Raw genomic sequence first — 18,345 nt, 5'->3', positions numbered from 1 at the left:
CTCTCTTTTTCTAAGCTCCCCGCCCCCTTGCACCTCATCCTGTCCGTAAAAGGTTGCCTGTCAGGTTCCCGGCGTGCTGTCTAAATGAAAAGGAATTTTAATTTATTTGGGACAAGCTGGTGACGGATGAGGAGACTGCTTATTACATTTAATGAGCTTTCCCCCCTCTTTTTCTCCTCCTTGCACCTTGGCTGGATTGTTTTCGCCCTTTCCGCGGGAGATTTATAGGGGGTGTCCCGTGTGTTCTGCTGCTCCCCCTCCCCACTTTTGTTTCTGGGACACATAATGGTCACACCAGGGCAGGGTTGCACAGGCCACGGCAGAGGTTTGTGGCCGCTTGAGGTTCCCACGGCCTATTCGGGGGGGGACGGGACTTTATGGCGATTGGCGGGTCGGAGTGTGGAATCCATGGCCTGGCAGCTGACTCCATCAAGGGGTTGACTTTGAAGGAAATAATTTAGGCCTGAGAAATCATAGCCTAGTATCACTCCAACGTGCTATTTTGGTGTCGTTCTTTGGACATGCTTGTGTTTGGAGAGTTTTGGGAAACTCACTAGGTGTTTGGGGATTGCTTTCTGCGATAGGTCAGCAAACAGGAATTTCTCAGGGCCCAGTTTTCCAAACCATCCTCTGCCTGAGACTGAATTTGTGCATAAATGACCCCCCCTCCTGTTTTGCTCGCTGCCGCTCACCCTGCTACTTCACACTTTGTGGCCTATCATAGAGTCGTGGGCATGGGGCGAGTTTCACATTCTTACCGCTCTTTAACCTCTCTTGTGAGCAGGAATGGGAAGCTAAAGCACGTTGTGGAGTAACTAAACTGCATTAAGTGTCGTCTCAGTTTTATTATGAACCCGCCCCCCTTCCAGACACACACACACAGAGTTAAAAACTAGTAACTGCAGTTATCCATACACCAAACCATCCTGTGCTTGTTGATCCGACATGTTTGAGATAATTACTGCAGCATTTATTTCATAAGGCATAAGATTGTAATAAAATGGTTGATGATTGACTGGCCTCCACTTTGCACCTGTTATTTTGGTGGAAAAGAATGAAAGTGCTTGTGTTGATGTGTGTTCCTTTATGGTCTTTTTATTTATTATTATTTTTATTATTATATATTGGTTCATCATACCAGGAGATAAAAGCACCAGGAAGTGTTCAGTCTGCATTGTTTTGAAATATTTGGTTCTTGGGTGTGCGTTTGTTCTTTATTAGGCTTGATATGTTCTTGTTCAGGATGTGGCTGAGAGACGAGTCATTAAAACAAAAAAATCTCCTCCCTTTCCCTTTTTTTGCTACTGTTGTTTTTCCTACGAGGTTGGACATTTTAATCTTAAGGGGTAGAAAAGTGATTTTCCCTGCAGTTTCAAGGTATTGGGGGATGGGAATAATTATTGAGAGTTGGGATGACGTGGTGCCATGTTTTGCATCCTCCCTAGTTCTGCATCCAAGGCCTCGTCCCCCTCTTTGGGAAATTGGCACCCCCTGCTGGCGGGAGCTTATAGCCTTCCATCCAGTAAGTTCTCCCTGATGGAATGGGGCCAATAGGACTCTCTGTTGCTGTGGCAATCGCCCTCTGGCACCTAACGATGAGCTCAGAAGGAAAAAATGGAGTCCTGAGCCAGACCATTTAGCTCCATACCATATGTGCTGACAGGCAGCAGCAATCCAGAGTTTTCAGACAGGGAGTCTCTCCCAGCCCTACCTGGAGATACTGGAGAATGAACTAGGGACCTTCTGCAAGCAAAGCAGGTGTGCTACCTACCCCTGTATTGTGGCCCTTCCCTTGAGACATGGGAACATAGGACTCTGCCTCACACTGAGCCAGACCATTGGTGCATCCAGATCAGTACTGTCTACACTGACTGGCAGCAACTCCCCCAGGCTTTCAGGGAAGTGCTTCTCCTTGCCGTACCTGGAGATGCTGAGGGTTGAACCAAGGACATTCTGCATACAAAGAAAATGTTTTACCGCTGAGCCGTGGCCAGCCAAGCTTCTAGACTGTGGTGAGAGTGAGTGGCAGCACACATGTGGGGGCCCCCAGTAGAAACATACTTGTGCAAGAAGGCCCAAGATGTTGGCTAAACCCTGGAGATTAGGGCCTGGAAGACTGCAGTCTGCATGTGGGTGAGCCCACTTGTTGTCTTCTGAGGTCAAGGGCTTTATCTCTCTTTGAGGGGCCTCTGCCAAGCTCCTCGAGTCATCACAATACAAGCTCTCTCGGTACCCTTTTAGTCATACCTGAAAAGGTGCTAGGCAGGAGTGGCAGAATCGGAAGGATGGTTGGTCCCTGCACCACACTATCATGGCAGCCAAAAGTTTGGGTGCTTCTGCAGAGGTGCAATTTCACATACTTTCTACGGCCCCAACTTTACTTTTTTACTCTGCATGGAAGTTCATTTTCTGTTGGGTCATTGGGGTGAATGGCAGGCAATAAATTAGTAATAATAATAAAATGATGTTGATGATGAAATAACGTTCATACCAATGCACAGTGCCCAGATAAAGTTTTCAGATAAAAGCGCCACCATTTCCTTTGGGTGGTGGTCACTTGAGGTTTCCCCCAAAAGTAATGTCATCATTTTTGTGCAGAATTCAACTTTCATTCAAAAGTAAGACAAATTTCCAGGCCCTAATGGTGGTGAAGAAGCCATCACCCCCCCCCCCTTGGGCAGTTCTTGTTGGCATCTCAAAAGCCTCAGGTGGGCTCACGTAAGGTTTTTGTTGGTCAGGATTTGGGGCTTCAGTGCGTCACATAAATTATGCAAAGTAAATGCATTTGTTGAACTTACACAAGCTGCAGAATTCATTCTTTGCAGAATTCATCTTCTTGAATGCAGAATTCAGCATTGGCAAGCTGTTGTTATACACACTCCCTCTCTGCCCACATGGAGAATATGCAGCTCTTTCTGAGGGCCTGTTCTTTTTTGGAATCATTCATTCCAGGAGGAACTGGTTCACAACTGATGGTCATCTCTCTCTTGTTAATATTTGGGAGACTTTGGGGAAGTGTTGCCGGATGCTGTAAGACTGGCTGTCTGATCACCTGTGGAGAGTGAGAATCTCCCCTAGGGGACCAGCCGGGTGTTTATATTAAGATATGTCACCGATTAAGCTGGCAGGTTGGCTGTGGTATCCAGTGCATGCTCAAGGAGAGAGGGGAAATAAAGAACTACAAAATGCCAAATCAGTGGCAGAGGACCCCGCTGTTGGAGGGGAAGAATGCTAGAGCAGAGGTGGGTAATCTCAGGCCTGGGGGCAGAATGCAACCCTTTAGGATTCTCTGTCTGACCCCCCCCAGGACTCTCCCTAGGCCTAGGCCTCTCCTCAGGCCACACACTCTTTCCCCTAGGCCAGACCCCTCACTGGCTCTGTTTTGTGCCCTCCTCGTCTGCCTTTGCCTGGCTGGCATTGACTTTGGCCCCACCCATAACCGGCATGTGGCCCCTGGGAGGCTCCTCAATAGGAAAGCTGGTTCTTGGGAAGGGGGAAACTAACTGCCTTCCCTCGTGCTTTAGAGCACTTCAGTTCAGGCAAGACACAAAATTTGTCAGAAGGGCTGGCAAGGCGTTTGGAACAGTTGCACTTTGTAGCATGGCTCCCCCCTTCCCTTGCTGATCAGCGCAGGCTGCTCTGTCCTGGTGTGCTCAGTTGTTGAAGGAAAGTTGTGGGTGCTGGGCACAAGGTGTGTCTGTAGTCCGAAAGTGAGGGCCACCTTGGGTTTCTAACCAGAGAGCGGCTAGCAATGTGCCCTCAAGTTCCCATGTGTGTGTTGTGGGGCCGGGCTGTTTTGCACAAAGTGTCCCGTCACTTCCAGAGTTACCCCTTGTGAATTTTCGAGCACGCACAACATGTAAGAGAAGGTTGTGCTGTTCCTGAATTGAAAACGTATAGGATGCCGTGTGATGGTTAGCGACTTGGAGGGCTTTGAAAGATTAGAGTAATTTGTGAAGCGGAACACTGTGGCTACTAGCTGTGAAGGCTGTGTTCCTCCTCCATTGTTGGCGGTAGCATGCTTCAAAATACTAGTTGCTGTAGACATCAGGTGAGGAGAGCTGGTGTTGCACCAGCGACCTGCTTGTAGGCTTCCCATAGGAAATCTAATCCAGCAGGGATGCTCTTACGTTCTGCTTCCCTGTGCATGCTGCCCATGGCCCATCTACGACTCTACCTCCATTTTGCCTCTTCTGTCAGCATTACTGCTGCTGGCAGTGTTTTCTGCTGGCCTACCAGGGGAGTTCCACCAGCGTAGGTGTCACAACAGTGTCACACCTTGCAGTGCTTCTGCTAAATCGGAATAGCCCTCACCTGGCAGATGTTAAACACCTGATTGTGCCCTGGCATCATGATCCTATGCATCTTTACTCCAGAGTAAGTCCTATTGAGCTACTCCCAAGGATGTGTGCATACAACGGTTGCCTAATTCTGCATTGAATCCAGCTGGTTTTACTTCTGAGTAAACACACGGTTGCTTGGGCTGCACAAAGGGAAACTTTAATATAGGTCACAAATTATGAACCATGTGTGCTACCAAAAATGTTTTGGGTCTGGTTATTTTCATTTTGAAGATCTGGGCTTCAAAATCTGAAGAGATGTTTAGTGCTGTGCTGTTCCACCAAATTTTAAAAAGAATTTTTTTAGCGTAGGACTCAGAGAAGGCTTTCTGGGACTTTCAGTAAGCAATAAGCTTACTCCAGGTCATAAGGAAAGAAGCATATGTTAAAATGGCTTTTATAACGTGTATTCTCATTCTCTTGCTTAAAAAATAAATAAATTCCTGGAATGATATATCTTTATTTCCCGTTCTCTCCTCATCCACCTTTACGAGGAAAGCTCAGTACAACATGATGGGATCTAGTTGTGTGTACAAAGAATTCAGATATGAAACACTGCCAAAATATGAAACGCTCTCAGCAAGAAAAAGGTCTAAGATTGTATTTGCAAGACAAGGCAAAGGGCTTTAGAGGATGCAGTGGCTTATAGGGGGGATCCAGATGAGGAGTATTTTCAGTGTTCCTCCTCCAAAGTGGCTGAGAAGTTGAATGCTACTTCTGCGAAACCAGCCATGGACATTAGGAATAGAGAGAGGGAGAGGGAGATAGCATAGAGGTGCTTTTCACCTTCCTTCCCTCCCCACCCCCTGTTGCTTGAGGGATTTGCACTGCGTTCTGCTGCCAGGCCAAGTTCAAGGTATTGACTCTAACATAGAAGGGTGCTAACGCATGAAGCATGATACAGCTCAGGAGCAGGTTACTCGAAAGACCACCTTAGCTCTTATATACCAGGTAGATCTCTGCAGTTTGCGTGAAAGTTTCTCCTGCAGATCTCGGCAGCCTGCTCCACAGCAATTTGGAGCAGGGCTTTTGGTGTAGCTGCCCCTGTTTTCTGGAACTGCATCCCTTTCGAGATACAACAGGCACCTGCAATTGAAGGCATTTCTGCTCCAACAAGGTTTCCCAGCTAGGTGAACTGGCATCTGCCATAGGTGGCTACTTCATATCATTTTTAAATGTACCTGTGTTGTTACTTTCTATGTTGTTTTTAAGCTGTTTTTTCCCCGCTGTTCTTGTTGCATTTTGTGCATTGCTTTGGGTGGTTGGGTGGAAAGCGATAGATAAATAAATAATACCCCCCCCCCAAAAAAAACCCCACAACCCACCAGCATTGCCCACCAGCCCCCTTTTTAGCTACCTTCCCACCATCAGAATCTATTGCATGAGTGATCTTACTAGAACCAACTAAGATCATCTAGGGAAGCTGATAGACTTTAATTTCAAGACTAGAAAGGCAGACTCCTCCGTCACACAAATACGTCATCCCAAAGTGCCATGGTGGACTGCAGGAGGCAGGATTACATGGAAACCATCTACACCCAGGGCTGATCTTGCTCCTCTCCTGTTCTTGTGATTTAGATAGAGGTCCTTTCTTGTCCCTTGGAACAGGAAGGCAGCCTGTCGAGATGTAGAAGGGTGGCACACCCAGCGAATTTCTGAAGTGCAGAGAAACTCCCCTTTATGAAAGTAGTGCATCCAGCCTCCTGTAAAGACAACAGGTTTTTGCCTGGGGGATCCAGATGAGTAGCGTTTTCTGTGTTCCTCCTCCAAAGTGGCTGAGAAGTTGAATGCTGCTTCTGCGAAACCAGCCGTGGACTTCGGGAATAGAGAAAGAGGAAGGGAGAGAGATAGAGAGAGATAGCAGAGAGGTGCTTTTCACCTTCCCTCCCCATCCCCGTTGCTTTCCTCTCATTTCCCCTTGAGGGTTGGCTCCACTTTCCCTTTTATTAGAACAGGACCTAATTGAGGCTCAGTTCTGGGAAGCCAAGTTTGAATCATACTGATCCCGGCGTTCTTCAATAAGAAGTGGAACTAAGGGGGAAGGACAGACCTGTCATCTTACGGCACCAGACAGGTTGGCAGCTCCCATGGGTGACATCATCACAGCAGTCTGCCAATCAGGATGTGGTTAGGGAGCCATCCACACACTCGTTTCCACTTCGGGAACCCTAAAGTCTGGGGTGGGGGCAGCAAATGTGGTTTTATCCAGGTAGAACCCACAGGTCGCTATCCTGTTTGGCCGCGCACAAACATTCAGGCACGCGCATGCCCCCCGCCCGCCTGCACCCCTCCGGTTCACTGCGGACCGGATCAATTTGGACGTCTTCAGCAATAAAAAATGCCGATGTCGTCCTAATTCACCAGGCCCCGAGATGACAGCAAATTTACATTTTTTAATTAAACTAGCAGCCAGTTTTTATGAGAGGGGGCTGGGTTATGCAAATCAAATGGTTGTGTACGAAAGATTAGGAGAGTTTGGGAATAAATTCCACAAATGCTAATAAAAAAGAGAGAGAGAGAGGGAAAGAATGAGAGGAAGAAAGGAGGGACATTGTTCCATTAGCCCCTTTTAGACTGATTTCCCTGGAGAGAAGTAATGGGGGTTATGGGGGGAGGGAGCTTTCAAAGACAGGTAACATTAATTTTTAGGATTGAAGGCTTTCTAGGATGGAGACCCTTCCCTGAGGAGCATGGCAGTTGGGCAGCAAAAGAGGAGGAAACTTATTAGCTGTTCCATTGGTGCCACTATCCCGCAAAGACCCTACTGAGATTAGGACCACAAAGAGAGAGTAAGGCTCCTGTATGTGTCCACATCAGGGACACCCACTTGCTGGGCAGACTTGAAAGCAAGGAGCTGGACAACACACATGAAGATGCCGAACATTCTGCACGCAGAGCTTGGACTGATATGCAGCTGCGGTGCGATCCGACACCTCTAGGCTTGTGGAGACATTTTGCACAGCAAGGAAGTGCTGCTTAAAGTAGCTAGGTGCGACCTGAGGCACAATCTTGAGTTATTTAAGCTGTGGCCGCACAGGCAGCATTGATATGTATCAAGCTCCATTCGCTTAATTGGGGATCTCCATAAACCTTAAGAAGGAAACCAGGGGTTTTGCAGAGCTTCACAAGGACATCCCTGCTCCTACAATTCTTGCATTTGCAGTGCCTCAGTCACAGAATTCTAGAGTTGGAATGGACCACGAGGATCATTTAGTCCAACCACCTGCAATGCAGGAATCTTTCACCCAAAGTGGAACTCAAACCCGCAACCCTGAGATTAAGAATCTCATGCTCTAACCAACTGAACTAAGAAGCCTCGCTGAGGAATTTGCATTACGTATGCAACGCTGCCTTCTTGTTGTAGCTTCTGTTTACACAGTTCTTGCATTGTCCAGAGAGTGCTTAGCAAGCTTTCTGTTTCTTATACACCCTTATGAGGTAGGCCCCTGCTGTTCCTACTTTAAAGTTGGGGCACCGAGGCCAAATCTCCTCCCCGCCCCCCAAGACTTCATAATGGAGCCTGGACTTTGGTGGCTGTAGGTCAGCAAGGAAACATTCAGGACTGGGCCTGACATAAGCCAGAAAGTTTCTGCAGAGCTCCCAGCCAGCAAGAAAACTGGGATGTGAGCCAAGCAGGACTAAGAATTCCCTGAAGGAGCAAGTCAAGGTGGGGAGTCACTGCTGTCCTATGTTGACTGGGAAGCCGAGGCCTTAGTCCCAGGCCACACCCAGCTGGATTCCAGTGACGTGGTTTTCCGGCAGCTGACACCATGCACACCACAGTGCAGATGACGCGTCATGATGAATAGCAGTCATAAGTGAGGAGTGTAGACAGTTGTTGTTGTTGTTTTGAAAATGCCCCATTTGGGAAGGTCCTTGACTTGGGATGATGGTCCTGATAGGTTCAAAGCTTCCAAGCTTCCTCTTCTCTCTGCAGAGGCATGGTTTTCAGCAGAGTTTGGGAGCTGGCCTGGAATGGGTGCCCTGGCACCGTGAGCCAAATAGAGGCTGTGTCAGCTGTCGAGAGAAAGAGAGAATTCCCAAGGCTGGGAAGCGGTTTGAGTTTCCAATCCTGAGGCGGTTTCAGGCTCAGGATAAAAGCCAAGCAGCCCTCGCAGGCTTGAGTGAGAGTGAGAGGGTGGAGGGAAGAAAGCATTTGGTGCTGCTGAACAGCATGGGGAATGAGACTGGGTGCAAGGGCACCCCAGACTCAGCTACCCCTTCCAGTGCCATCCCACAGGGAAGGGCCTTGGCCACAGGGTTCCACTTTTTTTGGGGGGGGGGAGTGATGATTCACACAAACAAATGTGCTTTCCTTCAAGTGATCGCCCAGGCAAGCAGACTCTTGCAAAAAAATGTTCTGGATTATCAAATCCTTCTCTCTAGCAATTCCCAGATGTGAGTGAAATGTGCACATTTTCATTTCAGTAGTCCTGGGAATGTTGCATACAGCAAAGGGGTACAACAGGGAAATGTCCAAGTGCACATACAGTTTTCACACATGTTTTCCTGTGTTAACTGCAGCATTGATCAAAATGGACTATTCTGGGGGCATTGGACATCTGAAGGTTAGTGGTGTTATCGAAAAAAGTGTGAGCTCTCCTGCGAAAAAGATGCATCCTTTTTTCTTTTGCTTTTGGATCTTGTGGATATGGGAAAGAGCAGAGAGGTATCCAGCACACAGGAGTTTCTTTCCACCTCCTCTTGTGGTCAGAGGTGTGGTTGCATTGGGCCATATCTTGTTGGAAAGGGTCTGTCTGTATTGTAGATTTAATATAATTGTAGAGTCAGAAGAGACCCCAAGGGTCATCTAGTCCAACCCACTGCAATGCAGGAATCTCAGCATGTGCTTCCCCATCAAGTTTGAAACCATGCTTAGCTTTGCAAATGTGCTAGCAGTTTTATTGCTACATTATCAGGTCTTATCTTTCTCTTCTTTGAAATGGTGTTGGGAGTCTGTTGAACATAGATTTGCTCCAACTGTTGCAAATTTCCATTTGGTCTTACTACCTTTTCCAGGTATGCATCTTAACACCCAGTTCACAGTGTGAGAGTTTGAAGGCATCACTACTGAGCAATCATATAAAGCATTGGGAGCGGGGTGCCCTTTGTCCTTAAATAGGCTCCAGATGTCCTTTGCCTTTTTCCTGCCGTTTCTAAAAGAGTGGGGAGAAACTTTACTCTCTTGTTTACTACTTGTTTAGAAAAGAGGAGCGCCATAGTACTTCTGCAAGAAAGTCGTCCGCTTCTAAAGAAATTTAATTAAACAAAGTTTCAAGAAAGTTTCATACTGGTGATAGAGCAAGTAGGGTGTTGCTCATTGCTGGCGATGATATATGCGCTGTCCAATTGGGACCTACAGCACCATCCCAGGCACGTTCCATAAACATTTGCAATGGATGTGATGTCTGGTGGCCATAAGAGGGAACAGCACTTTCCCTCTGTCAGATCCTGTGATTTGAGTGTTGAGGAAATGCAATATCCCCACCACTGGAAGCACTGACTTGAATTAAGCTCTAGATCCCTATGCAACAAATGAGCGGCAACCGTGCATATATTGCTCTGTAAACTGATATCCTGGAAAGGCCCAGAGCAGTTTACTGCAGGTGGAGCTTTTTGCAGGCTAACAGCTGACTTCCTCAAACACAGGAGGTGGACCAAGAAGGTATTTGAGATGCAGCACAGAGCGCCTCTCGTCCTGGAATCTGTGCTGTTGCTTAGAACAGTTTCCAGTTGCAAAGTGCTTGACACATCCTTGAGAGCCAGGTCGATTTTGTCCCCATTTTATGGCTGGAGACCTAAAGCTGAAAGACAAGTGATTCAGGAATATAGGAAGCTGCCTTATACTGAGTCAGGCTGTTGGTCCATGTAGCTCAGTATTGTCTAAACTGACTGGCAGCAGCTCTCCAGGGTTTCAGGCAACAAACATTCCTGGAGATATTGCAAATTGAACCTGGGACCTTCTGAATGCAAAGCAGATGCACTGCCACTGAGCTACAGCTCTTCCATTTGCTTGGAGGCTCTTGCAGTATTGTATCATGCATATTCAACATAAATGATGGTCATAATTGTTGTTTTTCATTAGGCACCTTGTATATATTGGTAGTAATAGTTACTGTTGCTACTACTACTTACACACTAGCATCAAGTGGTAACTAGCATTTCTAAACCAGTCTGCTGCAGATTAAAATTTTTTGCCAACTATTAACATCACCCCTTGCCCAACATGTTTCCGTGGAGTCAGTTCACACATCAATGTGCAATAAAGGGCATTGAAAATTAAAGCAGTGTGTGCATGAATGTGAGTTGGCCCTGGATTTTTTCCGGATCATACCCAAGCTACCAATACTTGGAGCATGTTGGGTGCCATCAGGCTTACCAGTGCCAGTTGCTCCCCCCACCCTGACTTCTCTGTCTCCTCCCCTCCCGTATTGGCACCTTTTGCCACTTTTGAAACAGGTAGGATCCGGATCTGGAACTTGGCAGGTGCCTGGGGGCTCTCTGGAGGACAACGGTTTGTGATGTCACCTGTTTGCTTTATTCATCTTCTCTCTCCCCCACCCCACCCGCTGCTCTCTCGTTTGTTTTGCTTTGTTTTTGCAAGAACATTTTGTGCCGGCAGATGTGCCAGCTAGCCAAGTTCTGAGAGAGGGTGACTGACGGAGGGTGTTCCAAACTGGTTTTGGCCTCCGTTCTCTCGGGATGGAGGTGGGTAGGTGGACAACAGGAGGATGCCCCCCACTTTGGTTGTGCTATGATACAAGATCACCCCTGCAGACAATAGTAATGCACAAATATAGTTTAATTACTCTCAGAACAACCAATAAACTGGAATGTTGTGCAGATGGCCCTGTATAAATCCACCACTGATACACTCTTACTGGGTTGGCGTCATGTTGCAGAAGACACCTGCAGAAAACTCCTCACCGGTCTGGAGGAGCACTCTTAGCTGCCCTCAAGAGTTGTCCCAGAGGCAGGACTAAAACAAACTGTAACCAACATGGCGGCTGCGTATTGCGTGGTAAAACTGTCCTGGCGGAGATGTTCATACACTCCCAAGAACAGCTTCCACAATGGCATCTTGAACAGTGCGTGATCTGCGTCATAGGCAGAGAATGTCCACAATTCAAAATGGCCGCCACTTGAGGGCCAGAAGATGCCCAGAGGCCCTTTCACCGCGGTCTCCAAGCCAGCCCACCGCTGTGGCTTCTCTGAGCTTTGGTGGGTCATCTTATCTCCCCACCCTTCCTGCATCCGTTTCTCCTTCTCCTCCCCCCCCCCCCGCCCAAAGACAAGAGCTGCATCCTCTTAGGGAGACGCAGTTTGTTTTGCCAGGGTGACCTGTTTAATCATCTCATTTTCTGGTGGCCGTTTATTCCTTGTTACCACGGTTACGGCCCCATTAAGGGGAGAAGCAATAAGGCAGTGAGTCAAACAGGTAATAAAAACATTAAAGCCATGTGCGTATCGGCAGGGAGGGCAGAGGGGGCGCAGCGAGACGCAACTGGCCCTTGCCGGGGAGGCAGTCAGGTCGGTGCTGGGGTGGGCAGAGGGAGGAGAGCAAGGAGGAAGTGCAGGGTGACTTCTCCAGACTCAAGGGGAATGTGGTTTTTGTTTGTTGGTTTGTTGGTTTTTTAAAGCCACCGTTGCAGTGTTTTGTCTACGAAAGCCAGTTCCCAAGGTTATGCCCTCTGTAAAGTGACCAAGCCACGGAGATCAGCAATACGGGAAACTTGCCTAACACCAGATCAGATCCTTGGTCCAGCTAGCTCTGTATCGCATACACTGGCAGGCAGGAGTCTCTCCCAGCCCTATCTGGAGATGCCATCGGGGATGGAACTGTGGGTAGAGGGTGGTATAAAATTATTATTATTGTCCTCATTATCATTAACAACAGCAACAACAACAATATCCTGGGACCTTCTGCATGCAAAGCAGATGCTTGACCACCGCATTGTAATAGTCCGTCTCAATGGGGATGGTTGGGGCTATAAGGAATCAGGAGCAGCGTTGGCTCTCAGTAGCTCCCATACAGTTGCATGGAACAAAGTTAAGTTGACTGCTGTCTGGAACGCAGGCTGAGATTTGCCCGGGCGTCATGGGCACTGAATTAAGCCCCCTGCTGCCGAGTTTGCCTCCTTTCCTTACTCCCATAGAAGTGAATGGGTGCCGTTCATGTATCTGGGGGAAAACAGACTGCAGCACTGGGGAACATTGCTGTCACTGGGGGAAATGAGGATCTCAGCAAACAAGTCCTACTCTGAATAGGCTCACTGAAGTTGATGGAGAAAACTAACTTAGATCTGTGTTTCTTTGAGGTGGGGGTCAGAGTACAATTTCTTGCCTTGTTTAGTAGCTGTTGCCTGCTAAACAGCTGGGGATGGCATAGAAGATGGAGAGACACCAGAACTCCGCATTTGTCCATACTATGGGGAATACAGGTCTGCTTTGGGTGGGGGTGGGGGTATCCATTGCATAGCGATTTATAAACAATGAAGATTGTCTGAGTTTTGCCTCACCTTGCTTTATATCTGTAAAATGGGGAGAATGGCACCAGCCTTTGTCCTCCCAGGGTTGACTTGAGGATAAGTTAATTAAAAGATTGTGCAATGCTTGGATGCTTTGCTAATTGTGAGGGGGAGGGGGAGAGAATGAGGGAGGGATAAGTATCTTAGTCAAACACACAAGAGCATCCGTCCAAGGACACGAGTATCTTGTAAGCTATGGAGTCGTCTTAACATGGCACTTAGCATTTCTGGATTTCATCTTCTATACAGAGCTGCGTTTCCAAAATCCAAGGCTTGCCTCCCCGCAGAAACAATGGGAAGGAAAAAATTGAGAGGGTAACTGGGTTGGTATGTTGCTGCAAAAAAGAGCTAAGGGCCTTGTGATACCTTCAATCTTAACAGTTTCTTTGCCGTCCAATCTTTTGTAGGTTAGAGCCTACTTTATCCGCAATGTAAGACGACCATTAACTCAAAATGAACAGATGAGTTAATTTTTCTGTCTCCACCCTTGTCCTGTTAGGCGGTTTGGGTTTTTAAATATATATATTTTGTATTTTAAAAATCGTTGCTGTTCTTTTGAGCTTTGTAGCTGCTTCCACCACCCCCCACCCCCACCTCGACTTCTTGTTTTATCAGAAAACAAATTTGCGGTGAGTCCTGAGAAAAGGAGTCAGAGTGCTAAGCAAATATTCAGCGTGTAAATGAGCACTGCGACCTTGAGAGGAGGCAGCTGGAGGAGGGGCAGATAGGCAGGAAAGAGGAAAACTTGGAAATTTTTGAAAACGGAAAAGACGTTTGAAGTGGAGTGTTGGGCAACTCACAGAAGAGTTGGAAGGGACACGATGGTCATCTAGTCCAGCCCCCCCCCCGGCAATGCAGGAATCTTTTCCCCAACGTGGGGCTCAAACCCACAACCCACCCAGTTCAGATCCTCACTTTGTAGCTACTGCGTTGTATTGATTTATTTCTAAGGGCATTCCCTTCCTGCCATGATTAATATAGGCTCCTTTCCCCCTACCCTCATTGATCCCTCATTGATTCCTGAGACATTCCTCTGAGGTCAAGCCACAACTGAACACGTTTCACAGACTCGAAAACTGAGGCTGGATTTTGTCCACCCACCCACCCAATGTAGTTATGTGTCATTACAGAATACAGGTATAAGGAAAATACCCTTCAGTGTTTTCCGCACTTGAGAATCTCCTTTGCCATGGAAAACTAGAGAGCCAGGAACAGGACTATATCCTAGCCTTCCTTCTCTTTTAATTTTCTTTACGCAGGGTATTTTTTTTTGCTTCGTTTCGTTTTTTAATGTAATCTCCTGAAATAGCAGCCTGAGCAGTCTCTGCCATGTGATTTATCTGCCCATCTTGATCAGCTATAAGGCAGGGCCTGGAATACTCAAGCCCAAGTCCAATTTTTTATTCAACACAGCAGGGTTGTTGTTCTTTTGTGATGCTAATAAAAGCAAGTTTCTGAAGCCCGCTGGTTGCTTTTTTCAGTTGCAATTTGCTGTGCTGGGTTGCTGTTGTTTTAATAATCTGCCTCTGTGTTGTTTTAATAATCTGCCTCTGTCCCACAGTTCCAAAGAAGCTTTGAATTCTAATTTCCCCATACTAAAGATGGAGTAAAAATTTATTAGCTCCTGTAGGAAACAAATGCCTTTCTTGTTCTTTCTTTGCTGTTAGCAAGTTCTTTTAGACAAAGTCAGATTATTGGTCCATTTAGCTCGGTGATGCTGACACTGACTGGCAGCAGCTCTCTGGGGCTTCAGAGACAGGGAGTCTCTCCCAGCCCCACCTGGAGATGCCATAGGGGACTAAACCTGGCACCTTTTGCAGGCAGAACAGGTGCTCTTGCCACTAAGCCGCAGCCCTTCCCCAGCACATAAGTGGTTGATGTTTTCAGAATATTTGATCAAAGTGGAAAAATCTCGTTCTGCTTTTCTGGTTAGGTCAGTTCTGAGCTGGGCTCACCTGATCAGGAAGCTTGTTTCAAACGTGGCCAAATCCTTATGCTTTTACAGTTTGTTTTCTCCTTGGCATCTTTTCCTTCAAAAGGTTGGCTTTGAAACTGACAGCCGGGCGGTGTGTCCAAGCTACTCAGATTACAAGTTTTTTTCGGTAGAATCCAAACGATGGAATGCTTTAAAAAATAATAATCACAAGGGACAAAAGCAAGAACATCACCCCAGCGGAAATTCCACACAAATTTGGGCAAAGCTGGGCAGAGCTGGGTGTTTTATCTCTCTCTCTCTTCCCCCCCTCCCCTCATAAAACTTGAATTTGGGGAGCAACCAAGTGAGAAACCCGTGTTGTTTAGTAGTTAGAGTGGCTGGACTAGGGCCAGAGAGACCTCAGTTCAAGTGTCCTGAACCTTGGGCAAGTAAGTATTTCTCAGCCAAATCCACCCATGGGGTTATTGTGAGGATAAGTTAAGGGAGGACCATGTACATTGCCCTGTGCGCTTTACAGGAAGTGTGGGGTAAAAAAAACAAAATACAATGAATTAACACAACCAGGTCTCTCAAAAGGAAGAAGTTCTTCATGCTACACTTCAGTTACCTTGAGGAACTCACTGCCACAAGATACAGAGTTGGCCACTAAGCAAAGCCAGCTTTTAAAAAAAAAGTGAGGGTGATTAGTCCAGTCATAGATGAAGATTACTTTTCCTCATTCCTTTGTTGCATGCCAGGGGGCAACAGAAGCTGGCCTTTACTGCCCCATGCCACCTTCATCTCAACTCAGCCTCCTTTTAATGCAGGGTTAGGGAAACCGAACCTCTGGGTCTCATTGGGCTCCCTGGTCCCATCATCGTTGACTGTTAGAGATTTTTGAGTCAGATCCAGCAACATCTTGAGTGGCAGCAGATTCCTCAAACCAGGTCTAGGGGATGAGGACTGTGCTGTTCATTGAGGGATTCCCCCCAGCACCAGTTAGCCAAGAGCCCCAGTTATTAAGCCCTCCTTTCTCAACCTTGGGCCCCCATATTTTGTTGGACTACAACTCCCATCATCCATAGCTAGCAGGACCAGCGGTCAGGAATGATGGGAGTTGTAGTCCAACAACATCTGGAGGCACAAGGTTGAGAAAGGCTGTGTTAAGCTGTCAAAGACTATCCTTTCCATTGGATTGGGATGGCTAGTATTAGCAGTATCTTCTGTTCTATCCTCTGCTACCTTATTCCGAGCCAGGGATGATACTAGCATCGGAATAAACAACATTAAAAATTGCTTGCAGGTCCCCACTCTTCTCTTTACTTAAAATAAATGTTTGAAAAATATGTGCCAGGAAAGAAAGAAAAAAAAATGTTGCTTGCCTAAACTTACACCCTATGAAGAAACTTAATGGGCACGGGCGGTCTGAATCTTTTGCATCCATTATTCTGGGCCAGGAGAGGGAGGGAGGGGAAGCCAAGACCTGGATCCCCTGGAAGCAAGCAGATGAATTTTTATTTTGATCTAAACGTCTCGAACCAAAGGCATTGAAGGAAGCGGGGCAAAGTCACCACCAGCGCAAGGTGCCAGAGTGCGGAAGCGTAACTCTCCCGCTAATGCCTTTGGACGCCGGCTCTTCTGTGACAGTTGCAGCTCAGGCAAACAGATTGGAGGGTTCCAGACGTGCCTTTTGTGGGGGGGCAGGGTGCCATTTCCTTGATGCGCCTTTTGGCTGCTCAGGTGAATGAGATTGGGGGCGGGGGAAGCCTTTCTCGCAAGGTTTCCAGGTCTGCCTCCAAAGCATGCTCCCTCCTGCACCTTTAATAAATAGCATCGTTATTACCCTTACTCCTATAAATGTTATTACTATTTTTATTTATGGAATTCCTACCCTGTCCTTTGTCCGGAAGGAGCCCAGGGTGGCAAACAACAAATTAGTAAAACATAGCAATTAAAATAAAATAAATGGCATTTTAAATGTTGGGTTGTATCCAGTGGTAGTCATACTCAGAGTAACTCCACTGAAGTGTAAGGGACATGATTTGTTGTTGTTGTTTACTTTTAAATTCCAGCCTTAATCCAAAGATCACAGGGCAGTTTATAACATAAATGCTAATTTATGAACTCCATTAATCTGAAGGGGTCTGTTCTGAAAAAAGCCTTCTCGGTGGTGGTGCTCCTAGACTCTGGAACTCCCTCCCTGGAGAAGCTAGACCGACTCTCTCCTTGCTATTCTTCTGCCACCAGGTGAAGTCCTTGTTCCAATATTTGGGCAATTCACTGATTTTAATGAAAGTGCTGTTTTCATTGTAATTATTTGTACACTTCAAACAGATTTTATATATGTTGTATCAATTCTTTTATTTTTAAAAAATGACACCCCCCCTCTGTTTTTAGCCATTCTTGTTTTTATCTTTAAGCCGCCTGGGTATAAATAAATATAGAATGGTGATAATAATAAAGCCTAGTTGTGTACAACCTGTTCAGAGCATCTGAACACATTGTAAAATGAACAGAGTCCAAGGAGATTCCATCACAACTCTTGTTTGTGAGGATCGCTCGGCACCCTCATTTTCGCGGCTTCATCTTCATCCTCAAAGCCTGCAACTTCTCGCGTCTCTTCCACTGTCAGGAAGCAATGCTTGCCTCTTGCTCTGTGGTCCAAGGTCTCCTGCATTGTTCCTCTCCCCTGCCTGTGTGATCAGGATGTGGTTTTTTTTTGGCGGGGGGCGGGGGGAGAAGGGGAAGTGGGCTTCCCCAGTTTGTGCTGCTCATGGGGTTGGAGTGGTTATATGTGGAAAGCCAGGCGTGTGTGCGGACGGGTGGAGGGAGAGGGGTTGCAGACTCCTTGCAGCGAAGGTGTTAACTAATAGCAGGTGATTAAACATGACAAGCGGTGACATTTCTTTGTGGGCTTCTCAGTACCAGCCCTGCCAAGAAAGAAGCTATAAAGGCTGACATTTTGTGTTATGCACTGAGGTTTATAATAGACAGCCTTCCTCCTCCCTGTTTATTTCTTTGCTTCGTGCCCTCTTTCGCTGCTCCTTTCATTCCTTTCGCTGCCCGCATCCCTCTGTTTTCAGACATCTGCGCTTAAATGTCTCGACCCTTTCTCCCCAAACCGCTTCTTTTTTCCACAAATCTCTCCCCCCCCCCCTTGCCTTTTCATCCCCACCGGCAGATCAGAGTTTAGTTGCGTGCCTTTATTTTTGCCATCCTGCTTTCCGCTATCCCTCTGTTCCGCTCGCTGAAATCCTCTCTCTCCGGCCGTTTTGATACAGTGAAACTTCGGCTCCAGCCATTCAAATGCATTTTTCTTGACTCCTGGACTGTTCTCGGAGACCGAGTTTAAAAACACGGGGAGGGCAGAGGGAAGGCAGGCAGCTCTCCGAGAAGAAGCCTGTGCCTCCTCTCCCCCAAGCTGGGTGAACAGTGCAAAAGTTGGACCACTAACTCTATCCCCAGCTGGGCTCCTCTCTCCACTGTTAGAGGGAGGCAACCCTGCTTTCTTTTATAAATAAATATGCCATTTTTTAAAGAGTCTTTTTCCGTTCCCTTCCTC

General features: G+C 47.0%; 1 protein-coding gene across 6 annotated transcripts in view; it reads left to right on the top strand.

Moving 5' to 3' along the window:
- Window positions 1-18,345, top strand: part of CASZ1 (castor zinc finger 1) — a 435,323-nt gene that overhangs the window by 311,066 nt on the left and 105,912 nt on the right. The window lies entirely within an intron of this gene.

Source organism: Podarcis pityusensis (genome assembly GCF_964106645.2).
Source record: "Podarcis pityusensis genome assembly, chromosome: 8".
NCBI lineage: Eukaryota > Metazoa > Chordata > Lepidosauria > Squamata > Lacertidae > Podarcis > Podarcis pityusensis.
This window is presented reverse-complemented; position numbering and strand designations above follow the sequence as displayed.